The sequence below is a fragment of the Hippopotamus amphibius genome, chromosome 2 (genome assembly GCF_030028045.1).
Source record: "Hippopotamus amphibius kiboko isolate mHipAmp2 chromosome 2, mHipAmp2.hap2, whole genome shotgun sequence".
NCBI lineage: Eukaryota > Metazoa > Chordata > Mammalia > Artiodactyla > Hippopotamidae > Hippopotamus > Hippopotamus amphibius.
Genome location: NC_080187.1, coordinates 12081537 through 12105080, shown reverse-complemented (window position 1 = coordinate 12105080; position 23544 = coordinate 12081537). Strand labels below are relative to the sequence as shown.

The 23544-nt window shown below is 42.2% G+C and overlaps 1 protein-coding gene across 2 annotated transcripts in view; it reads right to left on the bottom strand.

The window, feature by feature from the left end:
• The window catches only part of STRBP (spermatid perinuclear RNA binding protein), a 155007-nt gene extending 139543 nt beyond the window's left edge, over positions 1-15464 (bottom strand). Inside the window, exon 1 of one of the 2 annotated variants that reach the window (XM_057719969.1) lies at positions 15304-15464. The gene's annotated coding sequence lies outside the window, so the exon portion shown is untranslated. The remainder of the gene's footprint in view (positions 1-15303) is intronic. The other variant, XM_057719966.1, reaches the window with a different exon arrangement.
• Between the last annotated feature and the right edge of the window lie 8080 nt (positions 15465-23544).

Sequence of the window (23544 nt, the reverse complement as noted above, 5' to 3'; positions counted from 1 at the left end):
AACAGATATAGCTCACATAAACAAGAGATCTTTGGAGTTCTCAATAATTTTTAAATGAATAAAGGAATCTTAAGTTTAGAAGTTTCAGAACTGCTAGCCTAACTAAATGTAGGTTGATTTTGGTGTTCCCCATACTATGCCCATTTTCCCTGGGAAATGCAGACATTTCCCAAGAAGGAACCACATCAACACTGTACAACTCGGAGCAGCTCTTCAGTGCAAAATGAGTTTTGCTCTCATTTTGCAGTAAGCAGTCCTCTTACAATGAACTACTACTTAGATTTTCAGTGAAAGGATCTGGCAAAAACATCAACCGTTCTCATTGATTCCCATTACGTAAAGAATAATCACTTAACCATATGACCTGTTTTAAGTAATCAAGAAAAACAGTACGACATAACAAACAGCACTTATTGAGTCCATAGCCTGTGCCAGGAACTGTGCTTTACTTACCTTACCTCATAATCCTCACAACCCTACAAAGTATAACAGGGCAGGAAAGAGACTCAGATGCACTTGACAAAGGTCACACTGTCAATATATGCTGGAATCAGGTCTCAATATCAGGACTGTGTGACTCCAAAGTCCAGTGCTCTTCCCACTCTACCAGGTTAGCTCATAACACTAGACTGGAAACCAGACCTGTCACCTGCTCTCTGTGCCCTTGAGCAAGTCACAACTTCTCTCAGCCAGTTTTCTCATCTACAAGATAAGAGAGTTAGTTGAGCTGATCTCCAAAGTCCCCTCCATAACTAATATTCTTGAATTATAATTCATCACAACTTCAAGCCTACAGTAGAGAGAAAAAGGCCTTTTGTACGCTTTTCTGAACAGAACAAGAGAAGCGAAACAAGTAATGGGGAAGTAATGAGTAAAATTAATAGACTAGGATATAGATTTTCATGCTTTAATATTAACAATCATCATAAAATATACTATAAACGCTAAGCAGACACTGTGCACCTCTTTCATTCCAGGCAACCACAGCTTCCTTCTCTGACATAAGCTTGGGCATTCAGCCAGCAGACATCTCGGAAGGTGGTAAGAACCCGTTAGCATGCAACACACGAACACCTCACTGAGAACTGCTATGAGGAGCAAATGCCTCATCATTAGCTTGTATAGGGAGCACCATCTATTCTGTGAGGTAAATCATACAATAATCAATGGAGATATTTGCCAAGCATTTCTGAGAAAAGGAGGGCAAGCTGCAGGAAGCAGTGAAAACTGACACATGGCACTTCAACATTAAAAAAAATAAATCCAAGAAGAAATGTATTGACTGCAGAACAGTGTATATTATGAGATTTTACTGTATTTGCATTGCACTGATACTTGTCTAGGCTATCAAAATTTAGACTTCTTTCTACAGCAACTACAATCTGAACAGTTGAATGTGTGCCAGACACTGTGCTGAGCCCCTTAGAGACATCACCCTCTAATCCTACCCTGCAGAGTTGTGAGATATTACATTCATTTTAAAAGATGAGAGTGGCAGACAAAGGATCTGAAATCTGACCAACTCCAAAGCCTGAACTCTTTATGACATGTTTTTGCTGGTTCCAGAGAGAAAAAAACTCATCCCTTGGTTAAAGGAGAAAAATGATGTGTAATATTTGAGCCAAGTTACAAGGGCATTTCAAAAAATTTAAATAAAAAGTTTTAGTTTTTAAAAGCTTGAAATCCATTTATGTAAGTACCTACTGTTTAGATATTAGCAAAAGTCACAAGGTCACTGTCAAAAATCTATACTTCTTTGGATAACTATCAATACACTTAAACTCAGGACGTCTGAGATGGCTGCTGTTGCTACAGCTTATATTCTTGTTATGCTCACATAACGTAAAAAAAAAATCTCTTGTCCATGCCAGGAAGCTTTCTTTTACATCCTTTTTACCTAAAACGCAGCATATCAAAGCAAATTACTCCAGTGCCTATTACTCAGGAGAAGAGAAGTCATGTCATTTAAAACACAGTAAAAAGTGACAAGGTTTATGAGGTGACTTACTAGCCACTTTCAGGGGAATAACTGAAAACTGGCCTACTAAAGTTCTTTCAAACTTTTAAAAAAAAGATACAGTTAGGGTTTTTTTCAACAACGGCAAAAAGTGTAATTACAAAATCCTTCAACACACACAATTTGAGTTATTCTTCTTTGGAAGTGAACGACCACTGTTTTAAAGTGTCTTAAAATGGAAAGTCAATTAAGTTCCAATACTGTTATGACTAATCATTAATTAAGCAAATTAATTTATGATTTTAAAATCAAATAATTCACTAAAAATAAATGGGAAGGAAAAAAGAAATATAGAATTTCTAAGAACATATCTCAGAAGCTACACTGTAATTTCTTCTAATTGTTTATGATAATGTCCATTGAAGAGTTCCAAAGGTTCCAAAGGTTATTTCCGCTTTTGCTTTTCCCCTATGGAACATGGATATCAACTGGTTAGGAGAAAGTGGTTATTACTGCAGACACTACCAAGACCAGCAAACTCAACTCCCCTTCCCTTATACACTGTCCTGCTAAAACAGTCCTGGGCCCCCAGGACCAAGACCAGGGAAGATGACCCCTTCCATTTGTTGCTTTTTTGCCAACTTTTGGAACCAAATAGACATGGATTCAAATCCCAAATCCACAACCTACCAGTTAAGTGATTCCAGAGTTACTAAACAAAGCCTTCATTTTCTTATCTGAAATAGAGTGACCTTTCCAAAAGGCTAGTGTGAAGACTAGAGATAATATGCACAATGCATGTCTGCTATTAGTACTGCTAATCATCATGTACCTGACCCTTTCTTTGTAATGTTCCTGTTGTTTGTAAGTGTAATACATCTACTACTAAATAACATAAAAGGACTTCCTAGGTGGAATAGTGGTAAAGAATCTGCCTGCCAATGCAGGGGACAAGGGTTCGAGCCCTGCCCTGGGAAGATTCCACATGCCATGGAGCAGCTAAGCCCGTGCGCCACAACTATTGAGCCTGTACTCTAGAGCCCAGGAGCCACAACTACTGAGCCCATGTGCCACAACTACTGAAGCCCACGTGCCTAGGGCCTGTGCTCCACAACAAGAGAAGCCACTACAATGAGGAGCCTGCGCACCACAATGAAGAGTAGCCCCCACTTGCAGCAACTAGAGAAAGCCCATGCACAGCAACGAAGACCCAACACAGCCAATAAATAAATTAAATAAATAAATAAATAAATTTAAATAACATAAAGATGATTCTCTTTATTTCTCACTGGCAAATCAGAGATGGGTGACCTCTAATACAAACCTGCTATCGTCAACCTGGTCATAGTAAAGATTTTTATTTTAATTGTTTATAGGTTTTTATTTTTACTGCTTAAAAATTTTTCAAACTACTTAATGGGACAGGGGTGTCACTCTGGAGTGACGGAAATGTTTTGAACTAGGCAGGGTGGTGGCTGCTCAACATTGTGAATGTACTAAATGTCACCAAATTGTTCACTTTAAATGATTATCTAAAAATGTTAATTTTCGGAGGGAACAAAGAAAAAGTAGCCTAATTGTTCCTACTGAACATCATTAGGTGCCAGCAATGTGACAAGTTAAACTAAGTTTATTCACAGTTCTCTGGTCTACATTTCTAGTGCAGCAGCCTGACACGTGGAAGGAGCCCAAGCCTGGAGGTCAAGAAATCCACTTCTCATCCCAACTCTGCCACCACCGAGGTGTATGATTTTGGACAAGTGCCTAAACCACTCTGGATACATCCTGAGTTCTACATCTGTCAAAGAACAAAGCAAGACTAAAAGAATCTCACAGGTCCCTCAGAAGATTAAGATGTTACACTTTATATTCCTGGCAAACAAATTATGTGAAACAAAATTGCCTAGATTAAAAAAAAAATTAACTACAACATATGCTATATCCACTAAATTAACTACAATACATACAATATAAACTAAAAGCCACCACACTTCCACTGGGACTGAAAAATGTAAGTTATCCTAAATAGGAAAGCTTTCTCATTTCAGGGTAATTGAGTCCTACTGACTCCTATTTACTGAAAAACAAGAACAGACCCTATCAGGATATTGCCAAAATCATATTCACTGACATTATGATCTAAGCACAAAGGAAGAGACTTAATTCAGAGATGACTAACGTGGTAAGCTCAAGGTCACCATTCTAAACCAAGCTGGTGAACTGCAAGTTTTTAACAAACTCAATGATGTCTTTTTATTCAACTATTTAAAAATGCATTAAGTCTAAAAATGTAAATATCATGCATCATTCGAAAGTCTATAAATAAAAATTGTATAATCAACATTATTTTGCAAATAATTATTTTTTTCCTATAAATAACCTTGGGGTTAAAAATCTTGTGAAAAGGATATAAATCTAAAAGGACTTTATTCTGTTCTTGAATTTGCCCGGAATAGAAGCTAAATCCTCTGATATCTTCTGGTATTTTGTTAAGTGTAAGATATGTTTTGGCAACTAACACCTTAACTACCATTAATTAGCACAGAGGGCTTGTCTTCCTCCAATACTAAGTCTTAAGGGAAAAAAGAGGGCTATGGCATGATTATGAGAACCTTTTAACTCAAAGTGATCTCAACAAAGTGATCAAGGTAACTACTTGGGAACTCTCATCTGTTGTTTTCAAAGGGGTAAGACAGACACTACTTAGATATCCACAGCCAATGAATCAGCAGTAAAGGGACACTCAAAGGATAACATTTAGGTTGTATCAAGCTGATGAAGTGCTTTACAGCCTAGAGCAGCTTATCTAACAAATTTAGTTAAACAAGTGGAGCCACTTACAAATCAAAAGAAAAGTCTGGATGACTTATCAGAAGTTTCCCAAAACAATTCCTTAGATTGAGACCTCAGGAATAGATTCAGCAACTGAATCTTACTTCTCTTTCTGCTGTTAGTTGTGTCAAACTGAAGGTATAAAGCCACAGATGCACATTCTTTCTAAAAAGATTCCTGATTTTCTATCAGAACCACCACCACCTAATGCCACCATCACACTTGCCAACTCAACACCAAAACTAAACTAAACCTGTTCCCGACCCCACCTCTCCTGGGTTCCCAACTTCTCTCCAGAGCACCCAGCCTGTCCGGGCAACTACGCTTGAAACCTTGTAGACGTGGAGCTCTGCCCTCATATCCAGTTATCAAGTTTCATCAGTTCCTTTTTATACCCATTTACACTATCTTTATCACTTTTTTCCTCAAACTGTTACAACAGCATCTTAGTATATATGTTCCGGCCTCTCTTTTCACATAAAGTTGTCAAATTCATAAAGGTAGTTCTAATAATGTCATCCCTCCACTCTTGCTCAAATCAAAACCTTTCACTGAAGCCTCACTGTCAACAGAATAAAGTCTGAATTCCTCATTCTTATATTCAAGGCCTCTATCAGTGACTCCAATATTTCACGCCAAATTGACACTCTACCAATTCCTTTCCTATTCCCTTATGTTTAACTAAGTGAACCACTTGTTCTTTTCCATAGAAATCTTAAGCTTTCTTATTTTGCCAAAGCAGTTCCCTCCAGATGGAATTCTCTTCCACGTTATCTCATAATCTAATCCCACTTTTTTCCTGTGACTCAGCACAGGTACATACCACATCCTCTCTGAAGTCCCTCCCTTATTTCCCTTAGCAAAAATAACTTCTTGCTCTTCTAAATTCCTGGACCATTTTAAGTACTTAAAAAAAAAAATTTACAGATATCTCAAAATACCATCACCTCCCCTCACAGACTGTAAACTCTTAAAGGTCAGGGTCTATGTTTTATCTTCGTATCCCCCAATGCAACTAACACAGTACAATAACAAGGACTCAAAATTATAAAGAATAAATAATAAAACCTATTAGCAGTCTAAAGAAAGGATATTCAGAAGAGAAAGAGAAATACATCATAAAGACTTCAAGGTGCACAGTACTCCATAGGAAAAAACAAAATTCCAACTAACCACTACAGCTATATAGTATCCTTTACCAAGTAACAGACTACAACTAATAAAAGAATAGTTCACTGAACAAATACTCAAGTGCCTACCTAGCACCCGCCACTATGCTTTAGAATCTATGGAACACAAAACCAACATTAATCCTTGCCTTTATGGAGCTTATACACTAGTGAATGGGAAAAGGCAATAAACAAAATAAAAAAGCAAAATATAAGTTCAATGGTTTAAGTGGTATGGAGAAAAAGAGGGTGGGAAAGGGAGGCTAAGGAGGGCAAAAAACAGACGAGCTGCCATTTTAACAGAGTGGAAAAAAGGGAAGGCCCCACTGGAAAGGGAAGAGATGCACAAGACCTGAAAAAGATGGAGCCATGCATGTATCTGAGAAACAGCATTCTAGGCAGGGCAAACAGCAAATGCAAAGGACGTGAGACAGGAATATGCCTGGCACCTTAAAGGAACAAGAAGAAGGCCACTGTGGCCAGAATGGAGTAAGCAAAAAGAAAAGTAAGAGGTCAGAAAGGACAGAAGGGATCCAATCACTTACAGCCTTGATAGGACTTGGCCTTTTACTCTGAGAAAGATGGGGAATCACTGAAGGTTCTCACCAGAAGGAGACTAAAAGCTGACTTACCTTTTTAAAAGGATCATTCTCGCTAAGGTATTGCAAACAAACTATAAGGGGGCAAGAGCAAAAAGGGCTACTGGAGTAATTCAGAGGAGAATTAAATTCAGACTTAAATCAGTAGATGGGATGAAAAGTGATCAGAATCTGGATACACTGTGAAGGACTGGCAAGATTTCCTGGTGGGGTAGATGCTTGTGAGAGGAAGAGAGTCAAGGATGACTCCAAGTTTTGGCCTGAGCAACTGGAAAGATGGAGGAAACAGCTATTTACTAAGATGTGGAAGACTACAAAAGGGGCAGGTGAGTTTGATTTACAAGTTCAGTCTGAGATGCTGATGAAATATATAAGTGGAGGTGTCAAAATAGGCAGTAACCTGGAGTTTCAGGTAAAAATTTGGGAGTCATGAGCACATATACGGTATTTAAAGCCACGAGGTTGAATGAGATCACCAAGAGAATGAGAATAAAGAGGAGAGATCCCATGGGGCAGTCCAATATTAAGAGGTTGGAGTAAAGCAGAAGAACCAACAAAGGAGACTGAGAAGAAGCCAAGGAGGTAGAAGGAAAACCAGCAGAGTGTGGTGTCCTGGAAACCAGAGCATAAAGTATTTCAAGGAAGGAGGCATCTACTACACCAAATGCTGCTACAAGGTCAACTAAAAATTAAACTTGGTGATCTTGATAACAGCAGTTTCAGTACAGTGATGGAGGTGAAAGTCTTACTGCAGTAGGTTCAGGAGAGTACAGGAAAACTGAAGATGAGTAAAAACAACTTTTTCAAGAAGTTGAGAAACTGAGTTGTAGCTAGAAGAGACAGTGTGGTCAAGAAAAGATCATTTAAAAAAATAATAGATGGGATAATAGCATATATATGCTGACTGGAATGAGCCAGTAGACAGGAGAATAATGATGTTGCAGGAGAGAAGAAAGAACAGATAGAATTTCAACAGAAGAGTCAAACAGCTCAATGAAGAGAAATTTCACTAGGTTAGTGGGCAGTAATTCCAGAGTACTGTTACTCTTTGAGATACTCTAGAAGGGAGAAGAGTTGGGACTTCCCTGGTGGTCCAGTGGCTAAGAATCTGCCTTCCAACGCAGGGGATGCAGTTAGATCCCTGGCAGTTCAATCCCTGGTCAGAGAACTAAGATCTCACATGCCTCAGGGCAACTAAGCCTGCATGCTCTAGGGCCCGTGCACAGCAACTAAGACCCGATGCAGCCAAAATAAATAAATATTTTTTTAAATAAATAAATAAAGAAGGAAGGCAACCCATTATTCTACTTCACATGCCATAGGAGGCTCAGAAGAGAGGCTAGGCCATTTACTAAGAACCTTCATGTTAGGCATTTTATATGTTATTTCATTTAAGCTCAAAATAACTTCATAAGGAATTATCTTTATGTTACAGATAAGGAACCAGAAGCTCAGAGAGAGCTAGCAATTTGATTAACACACAAAGCTGGTGAGTGGTAGAGCTATGTTTCAAATTCAGCTCCTTCTGAGTATTAGATAAGGAATTATTGTGAATTTAGAGGGTTCAAATAGTTTTGTGGGGTTTTTTAAAGGTTCTTATGAGTTAGAAATACACACTGAAGTATTTATGGACAAAAGCATGTGATGTTTAAGATTTGCAGTAACTACTTCAGCAAAAACAACAACAAAAACTAATTGTGAATGAGGGACAGATGAAACAAGAGCAGCAAGATGCTGGTAATTGTTAAAGCTAGCTGACGGGAACATGGATGTTCACTGTGCTGTTCTCTTTTATGTACATCTGCAAATGCCATGCATGATAAAAAATAAAAATCCAGGTCCTCTGAGTCAAATTGCTCATTACTTCTAAGCCTGTCTTAATTTCCGCTCAATCCTCCCTTCAAAAAATGTTACGTGCTTCACATTTACAATTTTCTTATCTTCTTTAATCCTCACTATAACCCTGTAAATTAGGGGTTTTATTCCAATTTTATACACAAGGAAAGAGATCTATGACCAGTCAATAGCAGGATCAGACCTCTGAGACAAGTCTTTTTGTATCAAAAACATTCTTCTACTACCCACTACAGCAATCGACATTGCACCAAGGTCATCTCTGGGCATACCCATAAGGAGAGTCCACCCAAGTACTAGCCCTTTCCCTCAGATTCATTGCTACTGCATAATCCTAGGACCCTGAGTTTCCTAAGAAGGACAAACATTATCCCAGGTAGCCCTTAAAAAGACTTATACTCAGGAGCTTGACTAAAAGAGGCAGATTTCAAATTTGCCCAGCCATCAACCTTCCTTGCCAAATTTGGGGACTATCAGGAATTTGATATACAACTTCTGAAAGGGTGTTCTGAAAGCCTATCTCTGCTCTAGGGTCAACTCTTAGTGTCTCCATTTCTTCTAATATAATACTCTGCTGTTCACCTACACAGCTATCATAGGGACCAAAGTCCAGGTATATGAACCCTGAGCTCTAAAAATAAAAGACACTTCTGAACAATAATACTGACCAATTTCAAAAGTCAGTTCTGTATAATTCCACAACATTTATCACAAAGCTGGCTTATTAGAAAGCATCACAATTAATACTTATTTTTAAGATAGCATCTTTTAAAAGGCCTCATCACTAATATGTTTGATTCTTCCATGCTAACTTTGAAACTACAAGCTTATTTACAGCTTATTTCAAAAACAACCAAAAGTATGCATATCAAGGGTGCCAGGTGTTTATTCTCTCCAGCTGCAAACCTACACTACCAAAATTGCAACACCCTCCAGTTCACTAGCTTTGCTAACTAAAACTGAGCTGTCCAGAGTTAAGAGCTACCCAGTATCCAATAGTTCCATTAGGCTACAATGTAGGTTGCCTAAGCTCTACAGAAGCCTAATCACTGCATGATTAGATGCAATGTTTGAGGAATTTCAGACTTACTTGGAATTATAAAGAGGAATTTCAGACTTACTTGGAATTATAAACATCGTAAGAATGAACTGCCTTCATCTTAACTTTTAGAAACAAAACACTTTATCAGGTCACTAGCCAGCTGTCTTAAAATATACTGATTTTCAGTTACGCTGACTGAACATAGGTAACCAAAGTTACAGACCCCATTTTCACATTAAGGGCCAATCTATGTAGGGAAGGATCTGTTCTTTACTCAAAACAATATTACTGAGCCCTACTAAGAAATCTCAGGTCTGGTACAAAACATGCCTTTGAGCCTAAAGTCAACACATGTTTGCTGACTTAAACTGACAAAACAGGTAAGCACTGTAGTAGAAAATAAATAAAAATCTAGATAGAGTCTTTAGGATAATTACTTTTTGCTTTATGTCAACAGTATTAATATCGTTAAATTCAATTCATAAACAAAATGCTGATCTAACCAATTGGATATCATGAAAAGCCCTGGCACCCGGAAAACTGCAAAAAAACAGGAAATGCTGCAGGTGCAGTAAGTAACTACATCTTATCCATGACCCAGAAATGCCTTAGAATTTATCACACAACCTGCAGTAGAATTCTCACTTTTCAAATGGAAATGAACCATGAAGTCACGCAAAGCAAAGCTGTGATTTTAACTGTACCCTTTTGAGTTGTGCTAAAGTTAACTAAAGAAAGCAGATGTTCTACACAGTGTTAGTTATGTCAGAAATTAAGAGAATTTGAATATCAAATAACTAAAATTTAAGACTGCTTCATTCACTCCCCAACACACATATTGTTGAGACAGACACTATACTTCTCAAAATGATACACCTAAAGGACCCTCAAGACAAGAAATAAAAGACATGAAAGTGTCAGATCAGGTCATTTGGTCACCTCACTATTTAACGCAAGACCTAAATGTTAAAGATCTGCGGATCTTTCAGGCTCAAACCATTTAAATATTCAGCTCACCATTAATCTGGTCTCATTACTTTATTCCTTTCTGTTTTAACTGACATAAATTTAACTTACATCTCTCAATAAACAGTTTTCTAAAATTAGACTGAATTATGAAGCCTCTCATAATTACCTGTCAGAAAGAGTTTTTCTACAGCTGAACAAATTTTTAAAAACAACCAATTTTCCAATAAAAGGATCTATGCAAAACAAATGAAAACAGAAGAGCAGTAAGATGGGTAATGGTGTCCAAACATATTATAAAATTAAACTATTAACAGATCAGCTAGCATAGAAAGACTACTATCAGGGCTGGATACTACCAAGCTCAAGCAAATTAATGCCTAATAAAGCAACTTACTATTTTCATTTTTGCAATGTCAATCAGGACCAGAATCTGGAGGCTTTTTGCAACTAATAAACCAAACACAATATTAAAAAAGCATTTAAAAATAATTCCCCCTCAAACAGAGCATAACCTGTCAATGGGCTTGGAAATGTCAAATGGATAGGTAATTATTTGCTAACTAAAACTTAAAAAAAAGAAAAAGTATGCAATAAATCTGATAAAGGAGGCTTAATGCCACTAGAAGAATGGATAGCTCCATTTTTCTGTCCAAGTCACTCAAAATTAATCAATTTTCTGCAAAAAAATAGGGAAATGTATTATATTTATTATTCCTGAATTAAAAACTGAATTCACTGAGTGAGAAAAGTACTCTGTCTCTGGAAGTTCACGCTTAGAACTCAGAATGTCTCTCACAAGTTTCTGCTTGGACTCAAGAATTCAAATCAGCACCAATACTCAGCTGACGAAATGCGCCAGGAAAGATAAGTAGACAGTAGAGCAAAGAATGACCAAGTTCAATTTGCAGACATCTCTGATATTCACAGAAGTTTCAACTCTATCCAAGTTTCTCACTACAAATTAACCCACATAATGCCAAATTCTGAAGCACTAACTATTATTTAACCAGGTTAAAAGGAAAAAAGGAACCAAAGAAATAACATCTATTACCCCTGTTTACATAGTCCTAATCTTCCTGAAAGGTTTAAACTTGTTTTACATAAACCATCTCAATTCTCATGGGAGGTAGATAAGAGTCAGGTTTCTGGAGGAGAAAGGAGCACAAAGGGATTAAGTATCCTGTCCAGCAAGTCACCAGCGAATATAAAACCAGACCCAATTATTTAGCCTACAAAGTCTAAACAACCTGCTTTCCTCGGTTCATAAACTTAGGATAATATTTTAAAGTGCCTACAAATTACCCCAAACCACAGAACTTCACGGAACAATACATATAATCAGAACACTATGCCAGAATTGAGTATTCTGAACAAGAAAGTACTGCTTGCCCCAAATCAATGAAGTGAACCAACACAGTGGACTTTAAAAATACAAGAAGGAAACAACAGTTATATGGGAGAGAAATTTTCAAAGGTCACTCTATTCATCTTATATCCTACTGCTCAAATTCTGCCAGGAAGTCAAAGGGGTCAAACATGCTCCTTGTAATTATATTCAATACATATATCAAATCTCAAAATACTGCTGAGTTTCAACCAAAGGCATTTATATTTTAAAAACTTTGCTCTCCAAAAATAAAATCTTATACCAATGCCTTTAGAGCATTATTTTGCTGCCTTCAGGGTACACTTCAAATTCAGATTTTAAAAATGATTAGCTTCCAGTTTATTTTTTAAATATTTATATTTACAGATACAGATTACTTAAAATGTGGTGTTCTGCTCAGCCCTCATTATGTTTAGGCAAGATTCCCACTTCCACTCAAACTTATTATTTGAACTTACAATGGCTGCATTATTCAAACTTACAATTTAGATACTTCCTAAATGGACAAAAGAAGAAAACTAATCAACCCAGAAAGCATCCCAAGGTACCAAAGAGGACCTTTTACTTGAGGTCATACTAGGTACCACATTATACAATACATGAAGCCCACAAAGCAATAATTGAAGTTATTCCTACAACATGATGAAATAATTTTTTTTGCAAAATCTGACAAGACTGAATTTTCAACTGTCAAAAGGGAAATCATTTTCCAAGATTCTAGAAAACCCTGCTTACTGAGGCAGTCTCAAAGCAGCTTCCTAATCCTTCCAAATCCCAAAGAATCTAACACAAGCCACAGAACACTGAATGAGACCTGCTGAAATGTCTGAGCTCAAACCCCTAAAGGTCATTTCATATGTCCACACAACCCCCGAAGTCTTTCCTCAATAAAGCTAACACTGCACTCCCCAACTCAAATTAAAATACCAGAAAATCCAAAAGCCTCTAACTAAATTTTACTTGAACTATTTGGGAGAAAAAGCTGATAACCAAGGATCTGTCATCTGCACCCTGAAGAGTCATAACGCTCCATTCCTGCCACTTTTAGAAGCTAAATGTACATTACCTCTGTCTGCCTCTAGCATGGGACTCAGATATTACATCACTCAAATGCCTGAAAACTGCCCTATTACCCAGAAAGCACCAGGGTATCTGAGACACTGCACCAAGGTATCCCTTCCTCCCTCTGATACACAGCCCTCAACACGCTGGGCCCTGCTCCCTTGCAGTATCTTCACAAAGACATCTGCCCTGCACCTGCTGCAATCCTGTTACTATTCACTCTTGGTGCACTCCTCTTGACCCTGTATGGCTCTTCTATCTGCCCACTCATCAGGCCAATGAGATAGGACGATACTCCAAATGCAGGAGGAGAGCTGTGTACTCAGCTCTTCCTCATCCCTTCCCCACTCACTGGGTTCTGGAACTACAATCACGCTTCATGATCTCTCTGATCCTAGAAGCATGAACTTTCATGTATGGTAAGGGGCTCAATGTCCTCCATTTTCCATTAACATCCTTCCAGGATCCACACACACACCCCCACATTCTCTCCAGTTCCTCCAAGGCCAGAATTTAATCCCCTCCCTTCAATTTCTTTTTTTTTTCCAACTTCTACACTGTCCTTCTATATACTTTCAGTGACCTAAAAAACCGTGGTCCCTCTAATCTCTGAAGACCCAAAGTTTTCCACTCTCTTCCCACACTTCAGCACCCCACTCCTTCCACACTTTTTAAGCAACCTGTTTTCCTAATTCTCTCCAGCCTAAATAGTCATTTCCTGCTCTAAACCTGGGCATCCTACTTCCCCCACCACAGCCCTCCACACATATCCCCCACCTTACCCTTTCCTTACCCCACTGCAGGTACTATGCATTCTTCTACATCCTCTACCCAAAAATACTGTCTTCCCCCCTTCCTTCCCTTTGTTCCCTACCTACCCCCTTCTCTCTACCACACAAAATCTAGCCCCTCAAACCCATGCTTCCCTCCCTCCACATGTTGTATACTTGGCTTCAAACCTATCCCCTACTGCATCCCCTCTACTATTTTCCCTTCAACTCACACCATCCCCCTCTTTTCTTCTCCCCGACTTCTCTCCACATGTCCTACCCCAGAAAACATTTCCTTCCATCTGTCCCCCTGCCCCTCCCCCCGCCTCACCTGCCACTCCAAGAGCATTTCCCTCCCCCACACACCTTTGGCCCTCCACCTCACACACACTCCACTCCACCTGTCCCCTTCAAGGTCTCCCCAACCCCAAAGTCCCCTCTCTTGCTCCTCCCCCACCTTCATCCACACCTCCTCAAGAACACCCTCCATTTCACTCACTTGTCCTGCTCCTCGCTAAATGCCCCAGCACCTCCTGCCCAGATATCCCCATCACTCTCTCCCACTGTCCCCACTTCTCTCTCAAACCCCTGAAATTTAGGCCCTGCTCCAAACGCCCTCCCCCTTCTGCCCTCTACTCATCTCCTCTGAGCACCACTACCAAATAGATCCCTGCCTTCTCCCCTCGCAGGGCTCCTCTGTCCAGCCTCCTGGCCAGACACTGTCCTCACACCCCTCACAGGTCTCCTGAATCCTCTGGGCCTACCCTCTGGCACCTCCTGCCTTAACACCCTCCATTTCCCTCACCGTCACTCCAGAGACCCCCCAGACACCCTCCTTCCCCCGCCCCGACCCTTTTCCACGCTCACCCCGCCACACTGCCCCCGAGCCGGCACCTCCCCTCCACATTTCCCTTCACATTCGTCCGTGGTCTTCCTGATATCTGCCCCCACTCCTGGCCCCTCACACGCAGCCCCGGCCGGGACATCCGCCTCTTCCATGCCTCCCTCGAGTCCCCAGTCTTCTCCTTCTATTCCCGTCACACTCGCCCCTGCCCTCCCCAAGCCTCCCTCGCCTCCTCCCGAACCCCCACGGGCTGCCCCCCACTCGCCCAACTGTCCTCCAGCTCTCTCGCGCTCGCCCTGGCCCCCAGGGGTCCCCAGAACCTGCCCGAAGGCCCTCACCCTCCACTGGGCCGGATCCCTCCACCCTTCCTTCTCCCCCAAATCTGCCCACACCCTCCGCCCGCCCCCCGCAGCCTCTCCCCCAGCCCCTGCCCCCAACGTCCTCCAGCACCTGCCCAGAGCCCTTCGCCCTCCATCCCACCCAGAGCCCCCGGCGCCGGGTGCCCCCACACTGCCCACGCCCTCCCCTCGCTCGGGGCCGGGACCCCGTCCCCGCCGAAGGTGAGGAAGGCTGCCCGCTGCCCTTGCCCGAAGCGGCCGCGGCACCGCGGCGGCGGCGGCGGCCACAATGCCGGAGCCGCGGGGGCCGGGATTGCTCCCTGCTCTTCGCCCCGGCCGCCGCCGCCGCCGCTGCTAAGGACGCACAACAAACAATGCGGGGCCCGGGCCGGCACCGCCAACCGCCTCAACCGCCGCCTTAACCGCCTCCCGCCCAGGACGGCCCGCCGCGCAGGCGCCTGCCCCTCCGCCGCAGCCTACCCGCGCCGCCGCGCTCTCTCTGCGCCCGGTCCCCGCTCCCGCTCCGCCGCCGCCGCCACCTCGTCCGCCTGCGTCTCCGGCTCCTCAGCCCAGCGGCGGCGGCTGCGGCGCCTGCTGCCCTGGTGGCGCTCGCGGCTCGGGTCTCCGCTTCGGCGGCGGTGGCGAGCACGTGACGCCGCCGAGCACGCCCATTGGCCGGGCCGGGGGGCGGGCCCCGCGGCTGCCGGGGAACGGAAAGCCCGCCCCCTCGCTCGCCGCGCGCCCCCTCCACGCGCGCTCTGCCGCACCTGAGAGCGCCGGCCAGCGCCCGCCGCCGCCGTGCCGCGCCGCCGCCTGCGCTAACTGCGCACCTGGGAGCGCGCAGGGAGCACACGCTGGTGGCAACTGCATGCACCTGCGAGCGGACGCTTACGTAAACTGCGTCCCCGCCTTCCTCCGACGCCAGGCCCCCGCCTGCGGCAGCACCTGAGCCCTGCTGCGCTAGCGGCGTAACTGCTGCGGAGCGGGGACGAGCCGCGCTGGGAGGCGAGCGAAATGCACGGAAACTTCGTAACTTCCTAATCTGGGAGCGGCTACCGGCCGCCGCGGTGGCGAGCCCACCTCACCCGCCCCGCACGCCGGTGCTCGGTACCCCCCAACCCCAGCGGCTGCGCAAACGGAGTCGGCGCAGTAATGCCTCCCCAGGTGGAGGAGGGGGGTGGCCAGTGAGCTTTGACTAGTTAAACGGTTGGAACCCAGCTTCCGCCTCTCCTAGACCAACCAGCTCTGTGACCTTGACAAAATTACAGGACCACTCTGATCCTCAGTTTCCTGCTGCAGGAAACTGGGACAATAATTCCGATTTAGGAGCTGTTGGAAGGATGGAAAAAAGACAATAGGTATAAATTCTCCCAGCACATTGCAGGTACTGAGCAGAAGCTGTAGTTTAGTCAGCAACCTCCACTCCTTCTCCCACCCTTCATGGACCTCCCTGGGCCTGAGTTGGGGCCAGGACTTCTCTGACCTTAGAGGTAGGTCAGACTGGCTGAACTCCTGCCGGGCCTGTGCTGGGGAAGAAATGAAGGTTTGCTTTTTACTTTACAGTCACTAAGCTGGCACTTTCTTGGTACCCAGCATTCTGCCAGCGAGGTGGGCCCCTACTGAGTACCTCCTGCATGACAGGTGCTATACTGGGGGTTGGGATGCACGGGTGAATGAGACAGGTCCTGGTCCTAAAGGAATTCCCAGCCTAGGGTGGAAATGACCTGACCACCCAGTGCCAAGGCTTGGAGAGCTGAGGGTAGAGGAGGGATCTCCCACAGCAGCCCCATCCGGGGCCCTTCCATCTTTTAAACATACTAGGCTCAAATATTTTAAGAGCTTTGCTTCATTCACAGGATAAAATGTAAACACTCTAACTCAACTTTAAAAGCTTTGATGATCTGACCTTAAGGTTACATACCCTTACCTTTGCCCCCCTCCTTCAGGCCAACTCGACCAGCCAGTCACACTGAACCTGAGAACTGAAGTTGACATGGCACTTCTGAGCCTCCTGAGCCAGGCGCTAGGCCCCAAATCCTTTTCTACACCCTCTCCCCGCCTCCAACCACCAAACCTTTCTTTATCCTCCTGAAAAACTCGTTGATGTTCCTATCAGTCAGCTCAGAATGTATTCTCTCCAGAACTCCTGGCTGCCTTCAACACAGTGTCTAAACTCCCTCTGCTTTACACATAGCTCCGTGAAACCATGAATTCTTATAGCACTAGATTGAAATTTTTTGCTGTCTGTCGCCTTCCTGGACTATAAGCACCTTGAGGACAGGGTCATCTCTCTACCTGGGTGGGGTAGGGAATACTTGAGACGAGATCATTAAAGCTGGGCTTTGCAGGAAGAACATGAGTCGGCCGGGGGAGGAGAGACAAGCTGCTGTGAAAAATTCTGGGTTCAGGGCACACTAGCTGTGTGACCTTGGAAAATCAGTCTCCCTGGGTCTTAGTTTACTCATCTGTCAGATGAGATGATAATATTTCATACCTAACAATATGCAAAAGTTTGTCACAAGGATCCAATGAGAAATATATCTCGGGCACTAAGTATGGTGCTTGGCACTTGGTAAAATTTTAAAGTGTTCTTAAATAGAAGGATTGGACAGCATCAAGCATTCAACGGTATCTCTTATTCCAATATCTGTTTTTTGTTTTTTTTTTTGGCTGCAGTGCAGCATATGGAATCTTAATTCCCTGACCAGGGATCGAACGCATGTCCCCTACAGTGAAAGCATGGATTCCTAACCACTGGACTGCCAGGGAATTCCCTCCAATATCTTTTTAAATTGAAGTATAGCTGATTTACAATATTGTGTTAGTTTCAGGTGTACAGCAAGGTGATTTAGTTGTGTATGTATATATCTCTTTTTTAAATTCTTTTCCATCATAATTTATTATAAGATATTGAATATAGTTCCCTGTGCTATACAGTAAATCCTTGTTATTTATCTATTTTATACACGGTAGTGTGCATCTGTTAATCCCATACTCCCAATTTATCCCTCCCCTTCCCCCTCCCCTTTGATAACCAAAAGTTTGTTTTCTGTGTCTTTGAGTCTCTTCCTGTTCTCTCTTATTCCAATATCTCTGTTGGATTTATAATTCCAAACATTCCTGAAAAAAACATGCACATGAAACCAAAGTAAAGAAAGTAAAATTTTCAAGTGTGCCTCTTCCTTCCTGTCCCCTTCTCCACTCCCTTTAACCCCTAACCCCACTTCCCAGGGCAGCTACTTTTAAGTTTTTCATGTCCTATAATGTATGTCCAGAGAAAAAAGAAGATTGCAGAAAATTATGTACTTATAATGTATGTGTAATACTTGGATTCTGCATAGAAAAAGGAAAGGATTAAACACCAGTTACTGCTGTTATGCCTGGAAAGTAGAATTGGGTGTGGGGATGGGAGATTTTCAATAATTCTGCATTGTTTCAACTTTTTAAGAGTACATATACACTACACATAAAACACATTTCTAAAATTTTTCTGAGGTAGGGATTTTCCTGGTGGCACAGTGGTTAAGAATCTGCCTGCCAATGCAGGAGACACGGATTTGAGCCCTGGTCCAGGAAGATCCCACATGCCACTGAGCAACAAATCCCACAAGCCCGTGTGCCACAGCTACTGAGCCCAAGCACCGCAACTACTGAAGCCCATGTGCCTAGAACCCGCGTGCCACAACTACTGAGCCCACACACCCAGAGCCCATGCTCCTCAACAAGAGAAGCCACTGCAATGAGAAGCCCGCACACCACAACGAAGACCCAAGGCAGGCTGAATGAATGAATGAATAAATAAATAAATAAATAAATAAATAAATGTTTACTGAGGTATATTTACATATCATAAAATTCATGCATTTCAAGTATACAACTCAGGGGTTTTTAGTAACTTTACGAAGTGCTGCAACGTCAATATAAATCAGTCTTAGAACATTTTAGATTCCCCATAAACCTTTCGTACCCATTTACTGTTAATCCCTATTCTCACCCTTAGTCACAGGCAATGACTAGTCTTCTCTGTCTCTCTGTTTTTGCTTTTCTAGTTATACTAGATACATTTTGTAATCAAATAGATGTTTTACAAAAAAAAAGAATAAAAATATCACCTCTTAATCCCACCCAGTGATAGTACTCAGTTAATATTTGTATCTATTGTTCCAAACTTTTCCTATGCATACAAATATGTAACTTTTACAAAGTGAGATTATTGTATACCTTCAGGGTTTTTCTTTTTTTTTTTTTTTCACTTAACAATATAAAGTAATTACACCTCTTTTTGTGTCACTGAATACTCTTTTGCATGATGTTGTATCTTAAGAATGATTTAATTAAACCAAATCCCTATGTTGGGTATTTGGGTCTTTTCCAGTATTTTCACTGTTATAAACAGGGGGAGGTAATAGATGTAAAGTTCTAGAGCTCAGTGAGTTTTGAAATCATACCTAAGTTCAAATACTAGCGCTTCTTGTTTCATCAATTCACTGCCAAATATATACTGGGAATCTACTATGTGCTAGTCCCTAGGAACACAAGAGCAAGCAAACAGCTACCCAGCCCTACCCTCATGGGGCTCAAGGACAGTGGGGGAGAGAGATGTATTTTAATCAAATAATAACACTGAATGGCCCACAGAGAAGGGAGCCTCCAGGCAATGGAGAGGGGGAAGTATGGTTCTCTGAGGAGGTGTCTTTGGAGCACATCCTTCACACAGCCCTGTGCCATTCTTCCATAAGGCACCTAATAAAGGGAGGTGAAGTAGCTGCCCTGCCTGAGCGATGTGCAGCCCCTCGTTTAGTTCCCAGTCCCTTCACCCTCTTAGCTCATTTGGCCCTCTCATTTCCCCACTGAAGAGAAGAAAACAGAGGACACTGAGGCCCAGAGAAGGAAGTGAATTGCCCAAAGTCACCAGGACAGGAAAGAAGGGCACAGCTGAAATTAGACTCTGGTCTGACTCCTAGTTCAGTGCTCTTAGCCCCAAAGGACACTACCCTCTAGAGAGGGTGCTCATCTTTGAAGGACCACATTGAAATAGAGGCAGAAAACACACAGAGCTGCACTACCCAATACAATAGGCAATCATTAATTTGAATGAAATTTAATATTCAATTTCTCTTTTGCATTAGATATATTTTAAGTGCTCCATAGCTACATGTAGTTAGTAGCTCCCACACTGAATGGCTCTGATATAAAACTTTTCCATCATGGTAGAAAGTCCTATTGGTCAGGGCTGACCTAGACAAACAATAATAATATGGTCGTAGTAATAGTACTATCTGACTTGTATATTATTTTCTAAAGCACTTGCCCTGGGAGGTACAGGTCAGTGTGGTCTCCCTCTTCTTCATTTCCCTACCCCTCCCCACACCACAGGCCAGCTCTACAGAAAGAAGCTGAAGACAGAAAGGTGGCTAGTTGTGCCATAGGTGGGGGGTGGAACCTAGGGGATGTGACATCCCTCAACTTCGTGTCACCATGTATCGAAATCCACATGTATCTCTAGCCATTGTCTCCTCCTTCCCTCCTTTTACAAAAACTAGCTCTTCTCAACCAAGGCCAGGTCCTTCCCCTGTGCCTGGACACCCTCCTTACCAACCCTCTAAGGAATTTCACTCCTTAATGTGCCCTTCTCTGCTGTGATCAGCCTCTCCTTCTCTACCAGATTCTTTCCATTATTATCCAAACAGTCTCTTCTATTCTTAAAAAAGAAGAAAAGAAACTAGATCCCCAGATGATCACATGCACCTTGCAGTTTGAGAACCACTGACCCAAAATCAACAGCTTCAGGTGCCAATTGGTGGAGACTCGAATATCACAGCAAAATTGCTGTTGCTGACACAGTTTTCTGAAATGGTGAACAACTTTTGGTAGTCTGAACACAACACGGTGCAATCTTCATTCACTTTGCATATTATTTGCCTCCATGGAATATTAAATCATGCTAGAATATACTCTGTCTTTGTATAAAAAAGGGAGTTAGTTGTTAGGCTCAGATAATTGTACATAGGACTTTCACCTATGTAAATGTCCAGTGTGACATTCAAAAAATCATGATGCAGGGAATTCCCTGGCAATCCAGTGGTTAGGACTCCACACTTCCACTGCAGGGGGCCTGGGTTTGATTCCTTGTCCGGCAACTAAGAACCCACATGCCACAGCATGGCCAAAAAAAAACAGAAAACAAAAACAATACAAAAAATCATGATGTGTAAATGTCCATACATTGCAGGACATCTAGCATTCTGAGCTTCCCCCCAATAAATTCCATCATGATTACCCAAACTCTACCACAAATGTCTAAAAGCTCCAAGTGGACTTCCCTGGTGGCACAGTGGTTAAGAATCTGCCTGCCAACGCAGGGGACACAGGTTTGATCCCTGGTCTGGGAAGATTCCACATGCCACGGAGCAACTAAGCTTGTGTACCACAACTACTGAGCCTGCGCTCTAGAGCCTGAGAGCCACAACTACTGAGCCCACATGCTGCAACTTCTGAAGCCCATGCACCTAGAGCCTGTGCTCTGCAACAAGAGAAGCCACTGTACTGAGAAGCCCGAGAACCACAACAAAGAGTAGCCCCCACTCCTGCAACTAGAGAAAAGCCCGCGCACAACAACAAAAACCTAATGCAGCCAAAAATAATAATAATTTTAAAAATGTATTAAAAAGAAGTAAAAAAATAAATTAAATTAAATAAAAGCTCCAAGTGAGAACTACATCTTGAGACTCACTCAACGGCCTATTCAGGATCTCTATTTGGATATCTCATATGCTACTCAACTGTCCATAAGTGCTGGAGTTTTCCCCTAAACCCCAAACCTATTACCCCTACTATTCCCCATTTCAGTTCTCTTGTTGAGGCTGTGACAGCTATTGACATTGAATGACCAGTAGACCAAAGGTTTCACATGGGCAGAATGTTTCTTTAATTTGTTCTGTCCGTGTGCCTTAGAATAGTGCCAGGCATAGAGTAGTCACTTAAATATTCAGTGAATGTCTGCCCAGCAAAATTGTCCAAGTCCCCTTCCTCAGGTAACAAACCCCAAACATTCCTGGTCAGAAAGTCCCCACTTCCTACAGAATGTCTTCTAATATCCCTGATACTTATATCACTTAAAGATGCAAAACAGCCCAGGTCTACTGCTGAAACTTTCCCACCAAAGTTCTCTCATGGCAGAGGAGACCAAGACAGCCTCCCTGGAGGTCTGAGGCTGGAGCCCAAAATCATTAGCCTCAAGCTTAAAATTTCTTTGAAGTCTCACATTTTATCTTTTAAATTCATGCACATTTCACCTTTTAGTCCCATGTTTGTTTTAACATGAAAATAATGTTTTAAATTACTTCCCTCTAGGAGAAAAATTCAAAGCCCCTTTTCCCAACACTTCAAAAAGAAATTCACACTCTAGGAAGCTGTTCCTTACCTATCAGGTGGCTCTGAATATCCCCTGGCACATCACCACCCAGCCCTGATGGTAATTATACTAACAGCCAACATTTATTAAGCACTTATTATATGCCAGGCAGTACATCAAGCACTTAACATGCATTATGTCTTTAATTCTCACAACAATCCTGTGACGTAGGCACAGTTTTCATCTTAATTTGAGGCTCCAGGAAGGTAAGTAACTTGCACTGTGTCACAGAGCTGATGAAGAGCCCCAGGTTCTTCATTCAACTTGGTATTCTTGATCACTGTGCTGTCCACCCAGTTTGAAAAAGCAAGTTTCTAGACTTTTAGAACAAGAATACTTTCAGGCAGCAGGAAAGCCCTAAGAAATCACCCAACCCCAGTATTTTGCAAATCAGGGAAAGCACTGAGGTGTTTGGATCTCTGGATAGGTAAGTTTTTAGGATCCACAAGTTCTAAAAGAAGTTTCTAAATGTGTGTCTTGGCTTCAAATATAATTTCCAAATAATAATAATAAAAGCACATTCTGGATCACTGGGCCAGCCATCTGGTAAATGATTTCTGATTTCCCAAATGTAGTGCTCGTGTTGGTGCAAAGGGATTACCTAAAATGATGAATTTAACATTAAATGCAGATATCTTAGACGAGCGGTCAAATTTTCAAGCCAGCAAGAAATCCTTTCCCTTAAAACAGTGATTCTCAACTAGGTGTAATTCCCTCCCCATCCCCCAGCCCCTCCTTTAGGACATTTCACAATGTCTGGAGACATTTTTTTGGTTGTTATAACAACTAGCATCTAGTGGGTAAGATCCAAGGATGATGCTAAATATCCCACAATACACAGGATAGACCCCCACTCCCATAACAAAGGATGATCCAGCCCAAAATGTCAGTGGTGCCAAGGGTGAGAAACCAAGCTTTAAAAGGAGTTCTACGTGGGGAGCAAGAGAACAGAGCAGAGGGGAAAGGATTGAAAGTGAGGCTTCTCTGAATGAGCCTTGTTAGATAGCTTTGACTTTGAAATCTCATAAATGATTCATGTAATATTTAAATCATTAAGTCATATAAATTTTTAAATAATCCCTAAAATGAAAAACAAGCCAAAACATGAACATAACTTTATATGAGGTTGATAGCATGCCCACAAAACAAAAAGAATTACCCCAATTGAAAGTACTTAAAACAAAGTACTTTCAACCATACATCTTCAATGAGATATAGTCTAAGGATAAAGGGAAAAAACAATAACAAGGAAATCTCAAACTTCTCCCAACAATCTTATTGTTAGTAAAGATATTAGTGTTGCTATT